This window comes from Cyprinodon variegatus, unplaced genomic scaffold, assembly GCF_000732505.1.
Source record: "Cyprinodon variegatus isolate N-32 unplaced genomic scaffold, C_variegatus-1.0 Scaffold61, whole genome shotgun sequence".
Lineage (NCBI taxonomy): Eukaryota > Metazoa > Chordata > Actinopteri > Cyprinodontiformes > Cyprinodontidae > Cyprinodon > Cyprinodon variegatus.
The window spans coordinates 1,433,712-1,447,053 of NW_015150514.1; the positions used below are offsets into that span (position 1 = coordinate 1,433,712).

Below are 13,342 nucleotides of genomic sequence, written 5' to 3' on the forward strand. Positions count from 1 at the left end.
GTGATGTTATTTCTGGAAGAGCACTTCTGTCTCCCGCCAGCTGCACTGGGTTATTTATGGGCCAATGCCATGACAGCAAATGTTGGAAAAAAGATAACAACAAAAGTTTTATGTAAAATTAGGTACTAAAAACCAAAACCTTACTAGACACATAAATGTAGTGAATTATAAAACAATCCTACGTATATGAACAGAATGACTAAATGTAACCTGGTTGTATTTCTCTTTTGTTATAATTACACAAAATGTTTTTATTTGTTGTCTTTAAATTGTCTGCACCCCTTAGACCCTCCCCGTTTGTCATGTTGTCCTGCGGGAGAGGTGTGTGCCATTTATTTTTCATCTGAATATATCCAGTTTATTTATACCGGTAGATCTATTAAGTTAATTTTTGTTAAGTACTTCTGTTTTGTGTAGGACTTGGAGTGGGCAGCCAATAACACAGTTGTTTTGTATGTTGTTTTCCAGGCACATAAATCGGGAAACTGTCCTGTTATAGACAAACTGTGTCACGGCCCGATCACTTAATAAACCAGCACAACGCAGAAAGGATCCGGTTACATAAGCATACATTCAAACATCAAGCAAAGCACAGGAAAACATTTAAAGTATTTAAATCAATCATAAATTAACAAAATAAAGAAAAAGGAAAGTTAGTAATGAGCATAATATAAACACAACCTTTGGGATCTCTGTGTGTAAATATCTGTTTGCTTTTATGTTTTCATTCAACAAGCATTAAACAGGTAAATATCATTTATTAAGCTATTGTTGGATGTCAGTATCTGAAAAACAACTAATTGCTTCAAATGATTATCTAACCAAATAAAAAAGATAATATAAAATTAACAGACGTGTTTGCCGTTTTCTTCACCTTTATTTCTACAGGTCAATCTCAGTGAGATTCAAGTTCATAGTTTGAAGTGTACGGTTTTAAACAAACATATAAAATAACTTGCAAAATTCAATTCAAAACATTTTGTGATCCCAAATTTCAGTGTTAAGGTTTCCATATATGTGAACACTTATTTGAACTGTTTGATGATCTGATACTGTCCGATCAACAAACGTCGTGTTATGAAGAATAATGTTGGAAATTTGCCCTTTTCAAATAAATCTGTATTGTGAAGCAACCCTAACCTATGTTAGGTGATGTAGTAGACTTAACCTGTAAGTTTACAATTTCACTTTAATAATAATAATTCATTATCTTAATAATAATTCATTATCTTAATAATAATTCATTATCTTTTCTGAGGTGTGAAACTCTAGGGCTTAAAGTTAGTTCCGCTCTAACCCTAAGAATAACTCTGTCTAAAATCTCCACAAAAGTATATTTTTTTTAAATGTTCGATCCATTCTCTCCTGCCCTCAAATCTTAATTAAAATAATAAAAAAAAAATAAATAAAAAAGGAGAACTGAGACTTTTTAAATAGCAGAGCTCAGTCAGTCTGTCTTTTTTCTACTTTAGGTCAAAGAAACATAAGATGATTGCAAACATAGGTAAGGATAAGTTGAGACTCTTTATTGATTTGATTATTATGATAGTAGTGCAGTCAATTTGTGTGAGTGGGGTTGCCATATCATGATGTCATCAGTAAGGGCATGGCTCCGAGCAGATCTGGTACCTACACCGGCGGTTACAGGTTCAATTCTGGGCCTGGTCATTTTGCTGCATGTCCTTCCTCTCTCTATAATTCCACATCTTGTGTCAGGCTCAGAACAATAGGACCCAGTATTAAGATGGAACTGCATTGAAACAGCGTCGGCATCTAAGGCAGGAACGGGATGAGGTTGGTTCCAGCCTGTTGACTGCCGACGAGACGTGGCGGGTTCAATCTAGAGAGACCCAGATGCTGGTCTCTCGGAGGTCGGAGGACAGGCAGGAGATCCGAGCTGAGCAGACGAAGGAAGACAGGATAATCCAGAAGGCGAAGTGAAAACCAGTGTCGAGGACGTGCTCAGGTGTTAGGGCCATGAGATCAGAGATCCATAGATGTATGTGTCAGGAATCAGTTCCAGTTTCGGTACACAGGCAGAATTCAGCCGGAGTCAGAGTAAAGGTCAGGCAAACAGATCAGAATGAGGATAGACAGGCTGAAGAAAGGCTCAGGATCAGGCAATCAGAACACACAAGAACGCTAGAGAACTCTCACCACAGGCTCGAGAATAATCTGGCACTGATGGCTTGTCGGAAGGCTGGTTAAATAGAAGCTGAAGCAGGTGGATAAGCAGTAATGAGAACTGGATGAAGATAGGCAGGTGAATAAAATGAGTAATCAGACCAGATATCAGCACCAAGATCATGACATCTTGTCTGCCTTTCTTTGAGATATACAAAATTGAATCCAACTAGAGCCTACCTAAAGGTGTCGTTGAATGACATGCAAGTTGTGGACTGATGTGTATAAACTGTTTCTTATTTCTGTTGCAGTGTCGTTGTACTGTACACATGCTTGTTATCTGTTTTATGAAAAATATTTTACTATGTTTTTTTAATAAGGACCCCGACAGCTTTAAAAATTGGCTAATGGCGATCTACACAATAAACTAAATATGAAGCACCAGCTGCTGATGACCGAGTCATGTCTCGACAGAAATCAGGCCAGATGGAGCCACTATGGAGAGAGAAGACAGAGAGAGAGCAACGCTAAAAAGTGAAGCAGGGAATAAAGCCGAAAGAGAAGGGAGTAGAGCAGGGAAAACTGATTTAGAGGGTAGAAATAAATACCTTAACAGGAAAAGTCACCCAATGATGTGCTCCCCACTGTCCCTTTAAAACCCTTCCTTTCAATAAGCTGCACATTTTACAGGCTGTTTAGCCTTTTAAGCCTTTAACCAAAATTAAAGACACTCCCAGGAAACGCCACAGTTTAAAACAACAGAAAACCACCAACAGACTTCACCTCATGATTGATGATTGATGCAGCTGATCCTCAGATTGTCACCAGTGGTGCACTTGACTTTAATTAAGTCACAGTCTCTACCCTAATCAGTCCCTCTGGACTTTCAGGGGCTGGAGTTTTATCTGTACAATTACTGCATTAGAAACGGAGCTCCTGTCTGAGAAAGCTCCATCCCCAAAGTGAGCGCTCAGTTTCTATCCTCTGATTGATATGATGTCCAGACAACAATGCGGGGTCCTAAGCCCCAGTCTTTAACAGGAATTTTTAAAGCATCATGAATGTAAAAGAAAACACATACATGTAATCTTTTATTGAATAAATGGCACTCATCAGCATCAATGTACCTCCAATAAGTCACATTTTTTTGTCTTTCTTCAAAGTAGTTAGAATTAGTGGTCATGTTTTCAACTCAACTCAACTCCACTTTATTTATAAAGCCCTTTAAAACTGCCCATGGATGCCACAAAGTGCTATTAAAAGCCAAAGACTAATTATAGATTTAAAAGCAGACTGAAACCCCTCCAGGACAGCATGTCCATCTAATAACGAGTTGAGTTGACAGTAAACATTTTTTTCTAAGAGTTTACAAATAAAAGGCAGCTTAGGTCTGAAGTTGGCCAGCACACCGCCATAAAGACCGGGTGTTTTAAATAGGGCCCGGACCAAAGCATGTTTAAAAGTCAATGGCACAACTCCAGAGGAAAGACTACTGTTTATAATGTTTATAATATATAAGTAAATGGGTCTGTCATTATCCTGGCGCTGGAGGCTGGCTTATTCCATTCACCTGTTTAACTCTGCCCTGTTTCTCATTACCACTTATCTTATCCACCTGTTTCCAGCTCCTATATATGCTGTTTGTTTTCAACCACCAGTGCCAGATTATTCGAGCTGCTGTGAAAGTAACTCTAGCCTTCAAGTTGGTCTGATTGTTATCTTGCTTCTGACCCATTTTGGAGTTTGTTTGTTTTTTTGCCTTGCCCCTGTCTGCTCTGTTTGCTGTGTTTTTTGCACTGTTCTCCTGGATCCTGCTGGTTGCCGAACCTGGACTGTTTCTCTGACCTCGGCTTGAATTCTCCTTAAGGACACTTTTGCTACCTCGGCAATAGCTAACATCAGCTCATCATTCGGGGCGCTGGAAGTGGCTACAGCTGCTAACTATCTCCTTTTCATCTGTGATCGGACTGGACTTTAAACCAGGTCAGTGACTTTGCTCCTTGTCATTATAGCCCGATATCCCAGTCACTGACCTGTGTTTTCTACCTCTGCAGTTATCCAGCCCGCTGATGATCAGCTGCTCGCTGAGTTATTGGTTCTAAAATAAAGCTTGTTGTAAACCATCCTGAGCTGTCTGATCATTGGGTCCAAGTTTCTGAGGCTGATGCAGGAGCAGAGCAACCATATCATTAAAAAAGAGCAGGATCCTACTGCAAGTCTGAGAAGATGCCTCCAAGCTGAGGGGCATTAAGAACAGCGTCGTTTTTTTTTTTTTTAACAAAACGCCTGGGTTATGACAATTTAATGAGATCAGCCAAGTATTTTCTTTTTGCTTTAACTGTGCTTTTAAACGGATGCCAGCAGTCCTTAAGGATATGAAAGGAAATCTGCAACTTGTCCTTCTTCCACCTCTGCTTATCTGGGCAGCATTCCCACCTAACTGCATGAGTTTCCTCGTTAAACCATGGCTCAGTTTTAACCTTGGGATTCAAAGTTTTCACTGGAGCAACGCAGTCCAAAACAATCTCACAGAGAGAGTTAAACCAGCTGCCCTGATCAATACTAGACAAATAGATTCATCATCTAAAAACATCTACCGGTACATTAAATTACCGTTGAGTTGCAATAGCAATCAGTTTATATAGCACCAAGTTAACAAACTCAGAATGTCTGTCCTAATCACTATATAGGGCACTATATAGTGTTTACGTCATTTTAGATGAATGTCCAAACTGATTGTGGAGGAAAAAGTAGTGATCATCTGTCCGAACCGCCAGATAGAGTTCACTATAAAGTCCACTATATAGTCCCATCTCACGGTTTTCCATTTCACAAATAGTTTCCTCAACCTCTGCATCAGTTACCATGGTAATATTCTCCCCAGAGCTGACCTGGGGTCAGTTTCAAAGATCAGGTTTAACAAAGTAAGACTAAAATCCTCAACTCTGAATTGATGTAGCCTAAGGTTGGAAACTCACTACAGCTGCTGTGAATGTTTTTTTTTCTAACTTCTGTAATAGTGCAACCATGTTATAGTATTTATAGATGTAATTTATTTTCCACTCCTTCGCTTTTAATTGTCGTTTAATTCTGCTGCTCAGTTCAGTCAGCAGAACCTCAATCTCCAAACCAGTAGTTTTTCATCTTTGTCTTCAATGTCATTTCTATGAATGAACACCTTCTGACCTTCTTGTACCTTATAAGGGCCGTGATTATAAATAATTACATCTATAAACAAACGGGTTGATGGCAGCAGCACAGCTGATTTTTCTCTCTAAGATGGAGTTGCAGCCGAACAGACCAGATGAAGCTACTATGATGAGAGCATAATGTTAGAGATTGAACCAACACATTTTTTTCAGTATTCCAGAGATGAAAGGGTGGGATTTAAATAACACGACCTGATGAAAAAGGAAACCAAGGTTTTTACTTTGTTATCTGAGATCAATTTCATCTCATCCAAATTAATCTACAAACAGTTGAGCAACAAGACCAACAGCAACTTAGTATAAACAGACAAAAACTGTAAGGTATGACGGGGCTCTAAGTTTGAAATTCCCAGTGATTTAATTGGGCTTAGATGATTCAACTGGAGAGCCTCATCTCTCACCTCTAAGCAAAAGTTGTCATGAAAAAAAGCATTGCTAAAAGCAATTAATGAGTCCAATAAGAGTGAATAAAATGTAGCTATATAGTCAGAACACAAGAAAAAAGCTGCAGAAAGCACAAAGCTGAATAAATTATTAGAAATTAATTAATTAAAAATAATGAATAATTAGTTAATTAAATCAAATATGTAAAACAAAAAAGAACAAAAGATGTAGATACCTAAGAATTACTGCTCTTATTTTGAAACAATCTCAGTTGTTACTACCGCCATTCCCAGTGTTTGTGCGACCTAAAAAAACGGCGTGAGGGTTGGCTTGACTGTCGATTCTGAAGTGCAGGCTGGATTGATTTTGCTCAACCTTTTCCTTTCTGTAGAACATTTTTCTTCCACTTAACTTTCCTTTAATAAATCAGCATTTTCACATTACTTTCTCTCAGACACATGATATTTGTTTTTTAGGCTAAAAATGACAGGAAATCAGACTCTTCCTTTATGTGTAACAATTCTGGAGAACATCTGGATTTCTACCTGATATAAACGACAATCAATGGTGGACGTTTTCTTTATTATGAAATTTTGTAAAGAAATTGAAACATGACAAAATTATGTCATTTAAAGCAGTTCTGAAAAATTCTCTAAAGCTCCCATATTTTTCCATTGTCCTGTTTCTCTGACTGTGACTGGCTGGATGTGCTCTCTTCATTTTCTGACATGGGAGCTGGCTCAGAGCTCGTCTTCCTGGTTGTGTGTTTCCTGGACTGGGTCGCCTTTTACAGTTGCTTTTTGTATCTCTGCTTCTGTCTCCTTGAACCCCAGTCGGCCTCAGCTCACACTAAGCCTGGTTCTGCTGGAGGTTTCTTCCTGTTAAAAGGGAGTTTTTCCTCTCCACTGTCGCTACATGCATGCTTAATGTGAGGGAATCAATAAGGCGATGCAATCAACTGGTTTTCCTTAGATAGAAAACTTTGAATGAATCTGACTGTATGATCTGGTGAACTGTAAAGTGCCTTGAGATGACATGTGTTGTGAATTGGCACTATTTAAATAAACAGAATTGAATTGAATATTATTTTGCTGTTTATTCACACATAGCCATCTGTCCAGGAGCTGAGCATCCTTCCTCCTCTCTGGAGAAGCGTGGTCTTCCTCAGGAGGCGACATATAGTGACCCTCGTGTGATCGCCTGAGGCGCTCGCAGGCAGGATGCTGCCACCATCCTCATCCTCTGGTCGTGCAGCCTGGCCGGGATGCCGCAGAGCAGCTCCTCAGTCTGGAACAAAGAGCTGGAGGCAGCGGTGACTCATTGCGCACGGTCAGTTGCTCCAGGTTCGGCTTCGGTGCCGTTCGGCCGCGGACGATCGATACCCCTGAGCCTCATATTCTGCTGGAAGGCGTGGCTTGGTGTCACCGACACTAGGCTGAATTTTCCATATTCATCCTCCATCTCCTGAACAGTAGCGCGGGACATCAAGGTAAATCGACCTGTTTTTCTTTCTGATCAAAGGGTCGCGTTTGGTTTGCAGACGTCTGCAAGGTCAGATCAGATGCATGGCACAGATCCGCTTGGCCTGGATAGGTCCAATATGTTCCTACATTGCAGACTCATTTGCATCAGTTCGTCACTCCGGTGTTGGTTTCGTGTCATTTTGCAAACTGCTGCATAGAGGGAGAAAGAAAAGAGACCTCCAATTAGAGCCAGGATATGGTCTCTACAAACATTTGCGCTTTGGGGACTGACAGACGGACGCGTTGTGGCAGAGCAAACACGCACAGATGGGCCGAACCTGTCCGTGACCCAAACCAGCACCAACCAACTGGTTTCTAACAGGTAGACAAAGTGGGAAAGGAGGCAGGATATATGATCAGGAGAAAAATTCATATGAAGTGATGAGAGAGAAAATTAGCAGAAATCTAAGGGCTCAGAATTTTATAAGACTAATACACTTTATTCAATCCCCTTATCTTTATTCTGCATGAACAGAACATGCAGGGTTTGCTTTGGTTCCAATGGGATTTTGTTTGCAGACTGGAGCTCTTACATGCTAAGGATAACGATTAAAGTCTCTCATCACCACCAAGAAAAAAATGTGGCATCACAGGTCGAGGCTGTCAACTAATATTAATCCTTCAGAAACAGAAGGGGATGTAAACACAGGCTCTCCCTGCTTAACTGTTAAAGATATGAATTCCCATTGGAATCTGTTTGCTTCCATTTTATAATCTGATTAATAGTATCAAGCAGATTAATAGAGTTTATCTGAGATCGTCAACAAAGAGCAAAATAGATCCTGGATCCAAATGATCTTCTGCAGTTCCCCTCACTATCCTCTGCTGGTCCCTTGTTTCAGATGTTTTGTTCCTAAAGTACTTAGAGAGATTGCTCAGGGATTTCCAAATTAGGATGAATGCATTACAATCCCACAACCGGGATCTTTCTAATCAAAGGTCTCACCTGTTCAGAGTTCAGTTGATTTTCCTCCCCTGTTTTCTGTTACTTTGTGTTTTATTTTAGTTTGTGCATTCTGTTTGCCCTTTGTCTGGTTCGTCCTCTCTCTGTCTCCCTGGTTTCTTCATGGTCCAACTTCCTCCTTTTCATTAAATATTCTTCTACCAACATCAACCCCCCAATGCATGGTTATTACTTCAACCCTTCACCTCCACAAACCAAGACAGTAGGACCTGTGGTCTCCAGGCTTCAAATGAGCTCCTTTATGATCTTAAGGCTTCTTCCTTAGCTGGTGATGTGGTTCTCTGTTGGCTCCTGCATTGCCTCCATTGACAGGCAGAACTCTGGTCCTCCTAAGGATGCCCTCCCACACTGCCTGCCTGAACTGTGGACTTCTTTTATTGGGTTTTATTTTGGAAGCATAGACTGAACTAATGAGTTAAAAATGTGCTAAGAAAATAGTCCCTATACCATCACACCACCATCACAACAGCGTCAGCTCTTTCTGAAGTGCTCAGACTAGCATGTCCATCACCATGCTTCTTTCAAAGTCATCTCTTTCTGATTCTTACTTCCGTGGGGAATCTTGGCCGTGTTTATAGGGGCCTAAAGCATACTAATATTGATTGTCTTATAGATTGTATCTGTCGGTCAATGATGGAACATGTCTGCCTAATAAAGTGGCTAGTGAGTATGTTCCAACAGGGATTTCAGAATAATTGCGGCTCTCAAAGTGAGACTAAAGACAATCTGAGGATCGCAGCAACTCCACCTGAGTTATTCATTCAGTTTCCTCAGGGTTTACTTCACGACTGTATTTTCAGACAAGAAAAGCCCTGCCATATAAATCCCCTACATTTGCATTAGTTGGGTAACAGGAGGAATTCACCAGTGTGCTTTCCCAGTACTCTGAAAGCCCCAGCAGGTTTAGCCTAAGAGAAACTGCACTACACCTTCAGTCCAACAGGTGGCAGTAATAAGATCGCACAGATGGTTTTTCAGTTTTCTTTTTCATTCAGATTTATTTTTGCTGTCAACAGGCAGCCTCACTTGTGTCAGTATTAAACATAAACTGACAAAACAGTTATATATAAAATATATATAAAAACATCTTTGAAAGTAGGATCTAATCTGTGATTAACCTTTCTCTCTAAAAACCTTTCAAAATGACCTTTTTGTGATTAATGGCTAATGAGCGACTAATTAGTAGATACCATGAATGCCATTAAATCGGAGATCACACTCCACATGCCAGAGTTGTGTATTCACTCTATGTGATTCATTTTAATATGTATGTTAGTGAGAGGATTCACAATTCTCTCTTTTCAATAATGTCCTAAGTTTTTTAAATCTCCACCTGTTAGATAACTAATAACCATTTTCAGATCAGATTTTTAAAATGGTCAGGGCATGGTTGATGAGATTCAAATGATAATGTGGGAGAGAGTTGTTGAAGGAAGTTAAGATTTGAAGATAAGTGAACAGAATGGTTTCATGCTGAGAAGAAGTCACCCTCTATTTATGATTTTTGCCTTGGAAGTGATGTCAGAAGGAGTTGTAGATGCAAAGGTTGGATAATATGCAGAGAAAGAAGTGAAGGTGACGCTCGACCTGTACAAGGACAATGAGAAAGTTGTGAAGTGTGTGGTTAGAGTGAAGGAGGCTTTGGAAAAGGTCTACATAGATATTTTGTTTGCAGACGGCATTGTTATTTGCAGTATTAAAGGATTCTGGTGGAAGAGTCTGGTGAGGTAAAGGTATGATCTTTAGAGTAGAGGAATGAAAGTCAGTATAGGTAAGACAGAAGACGTGTGAATGAGAAGCAGACAGATGAAAGCATGTAGCTACAAGGAGAGTCACTTTAGATGGATGGGTTTAAGTGCATGAAGTCAATCAAGCAAAGCAACAGGCATCGCACAAGGGAGGTGAAGACGATAGTTCAGGGAGGATGAAGGAGGGGAGTGTCAGGAGTAATTTGAGACTGGAACGCTACAAGAGGAAACAGAAAGGTTTACAAGATGCTACTAAGACCTTATGCGATGTATGGTGTACAGACCGTGGCAATTACAAAAGGCCAAGCTGCAAGACAACTGAAGATGCTCTCGGCTAAATATAGAAAAACTGAATATTAACGAGAAAGCTCAGGGTGAGCAAACAGCAGACAAGGAAGCAGAACCAAGAGGGTTTGAAAATGTGACTAGATCTCTGTGGTACAACCAGGATGAAGACCAATGCAAGACATATGCTGCTTTATCAGCTTATTTCTTTTTTGACTTACTTTTACAGTTTTGCTTTACATCGCGCTCCCCTCATGTCAGCCCAGCCATTCGGGCCAGATCATTATTCTTAGTTTTTTTGTGTTATGTTTTCATGTCAGTTGTTCATGTTTGTTTTTGAGTTTTAGTTAAGTCCCTGATTCATGTTTCCATCCTAGGAGGCCAGTGGATTGAGAGGATTTTCTGTTTGTCTCCTATCTTCTGATCCCTTCCCGCTCTTTTCCGCTGAGCCCTTAGGGTTTTGGCTAGAGTGCGGGGGGACCTCGGGTTCTGGCCCTTCTCCGTGGAGCCCTCACGGTTTTGGCTCAGGGGGAGGTCCATTTTAATCCCCGTAATCCAGGCTCCGAGGTGGAGACCGGTTGAAAGTTCTGCAAATTTCCTGGTACCATGTCTTGTCTCTGTCCCTGAACCACTGAGCCTGTCTCCATCGGATTGTGTTTGCCTGAGCTTGCATTTGGACTGATGGAACTCTGAACCTGCCTGAATGTTCTGTGGATTCCTGGAACCATGAATCTGTCTGTTCCTGTTCGGATCAGAATCCCTGGTCGGGCTACGGAGTCCTGGATCCCAGAACTGTCCTGTCTGAACTGTTTTTGTGACCTAGATTGGGCCCCTGCCTGCTCACTGGGGTTGCTGCATCATGAACGCTCTGGGCAGGTCTGGTGACATGTCTCCTCCACTTTTTCAAAAGTCTGTTTTGGTCCCCTGCACTTTTTACTGTCCAAAAACAATTTTACGCTACGGTACACAGACCATCGTCCAGCACTAGGACAAAGTGGGAAACCGTAGCTCGAGCTGAAGCCCACTTCCCTGAGTTTAGCCCACCCGCAAGCTCCTGATTGGCCCTCTGTCCTTCCTTGTGTGATCGTCTGTCTCCTGAGAAGCTCACTTTACAAGCATCTGATGCACTATTGAATTGCGTCTATGATGGATGGTCACAGCGCTGCTGAAATCTTACAAGCTACCGTAATTAGAACTGTAGGGCCGCAAGCTTTTATCTCTGCTTTCTGGTATATTTTGGTTTGATTTTAGAGATAACTTAAATGGTCCAGGAGTTACAGACTTGTAAACAACATGGGTCTCCAAAAGACGACAGTAGCTGAGGGAGTCTGCTACTATAATTATGGATTTTTTTCCTTCTCATTGAGTCACGTAATCTAGAAGGGTTGTAATATCACGTTTATTCATTTACGAAAATCTTTGAATTGTATGTGCATTCATGTGCGTGCATGTGTTTGCCTGTATGGTTATTAGGGTGTCGGAAAAAAGAAAGAGAGACATAAGAGACTTCTTTAAAAGTCAAAGTGTGAGTTACATTTGAAGAACTGTGTAACTGTGTAACCTAATTCACCTTAATTGGCTAGTAAAGTAAATTTGTTTTATTAAAAGTGATGAAAAATCAACTGTATTATTGTTATATATTATTAATATCATCAAAAAAGAAAAAAACAATCTACAAATGTCATTTATATGTATCCAAGCTCATAATCATTTTAAAACTATGTGTTTTTAATCCACGCGGATTGTTGCATCACAATTTGTCCAATTGTTCATGTCATGCATCCATATATTTAATCAAAATTTCATCCATGCCCCCATCTTTCCAATTAACACATTTTAGTTGTAATAAACCAGTCAGTTGTTATAGTAAAAGCTAAATTTTCCCCCTCATTTGCACAGATCTATTTCATCTATAAAAGCTACGCATAACATCTACAAACAGTAACTTTAAAAAATATCCAGATCGATCTAATTTTGAATGAAACAGTAAGTGTACGGAAAGTACATCAAATACATTTTTTTCCTTTCAGTCTAACAGTTTTCTGCAGTCATGAAATCTGTTTGACAAAGTCTGCTGTGCATGTCACATCTTATCTCTGGAGCACAGTGTGTTAAAGTTGATTAAGTCATACAGTGCCTTGCGAAAGTATTCAGCCCCCGTGAACTTTTGACCTTCTGCCACATTCCAGGCTTCACACATAAAATATGAAATAAAATATTTAGTGAAGAATAGACAAGTGGGACACAATCATGAAGGGGAATTAAATTTATTGGATATTTAAACTTTTTTAAATGAATAAAAAACAAAAAAAAAATGGGTGTGCAAATTATTCAGCCCCTTAAAGTCGTAGGGAAATCATATTTATTTTTGTTAACTTTGTTATTTTGTTAACTTTTTTTGTTATTTTATGCAGGCCAGTTAGTTATACGTCAGCTTGTACACCTAAATTCGGCCAATCATATATCAATGGTCATCTATTAATCAAATTTTTTCGCATCTTGCATCTTGATTCATATGTCGCAGCTAATATACACAACAGTTGAAAAAAGAAATAAAAATCATTTACTTTACCATTGAGTTCCTTCCCAGTGTTTACGGGGATGCACGTCTATGAAATCTCTGAATGGCTTAGCACCTAAATACATCACAGACTTGCTATCAGTGTATCAACCCTCCAGACCACTCAGGTCTTCTGGCTCCAGCCTGCTCTGCATACCTAGAACCAGAACTAAACATGGAGAAGCAGCATTTAGTATGGAAGCAAATCGTTACCATCTCATAAATGAAATTAGTAATCAATAATCCTGTTTGCATTTTCATCTTCTTCTTCAACACTGCTCATCCCTTTACTTAATTAAAATTAAAAAGAAAAAGACATTTGAGATTTATTTTTCAAAATTTACCCTAGCAAATTTATACCAAAATTCAATTTGAAATGTAAAATTTGAAAATGAGAAAGCATTTCCAGAAATGCTTTTTCATTTTAAGAATGTGGCTGCATTGTTTGACTCATAAATGAAATTAGTAATCAATCATCCTATTTGCATTTGAATTTTCTTCTTTAACACTGCACTTTTATGCCATAATTAAAGAGAAAACACAGC

The 13,342-nt window shown here is 39.6% G+C and overlaps 1 protein-coding gene across 1 annotated transcript in view; it reads left to right on the forward strand.

Annotated features, from left to right (window-relative positions):
- The first annotated feature begins 6,818 nt into the window (after nt 1-6,818).
- The window catches only part of LOC107082749 (G protein-regulated inducer of neurite outgrowth 3-like), a 12,659-nt gene continuing 6,135 nt past the window's right edge, over nt 6,819-13,342 (forward strand). The window contains exon 1 of the mRNA XM_015371582.1: nt 6,819-7,206. The gene's annotated coding sequence lies outside the window, so the exon portion shown is untranslated. The remainder of the gene's footprint in view (nt 7,207-13,342) is intronic.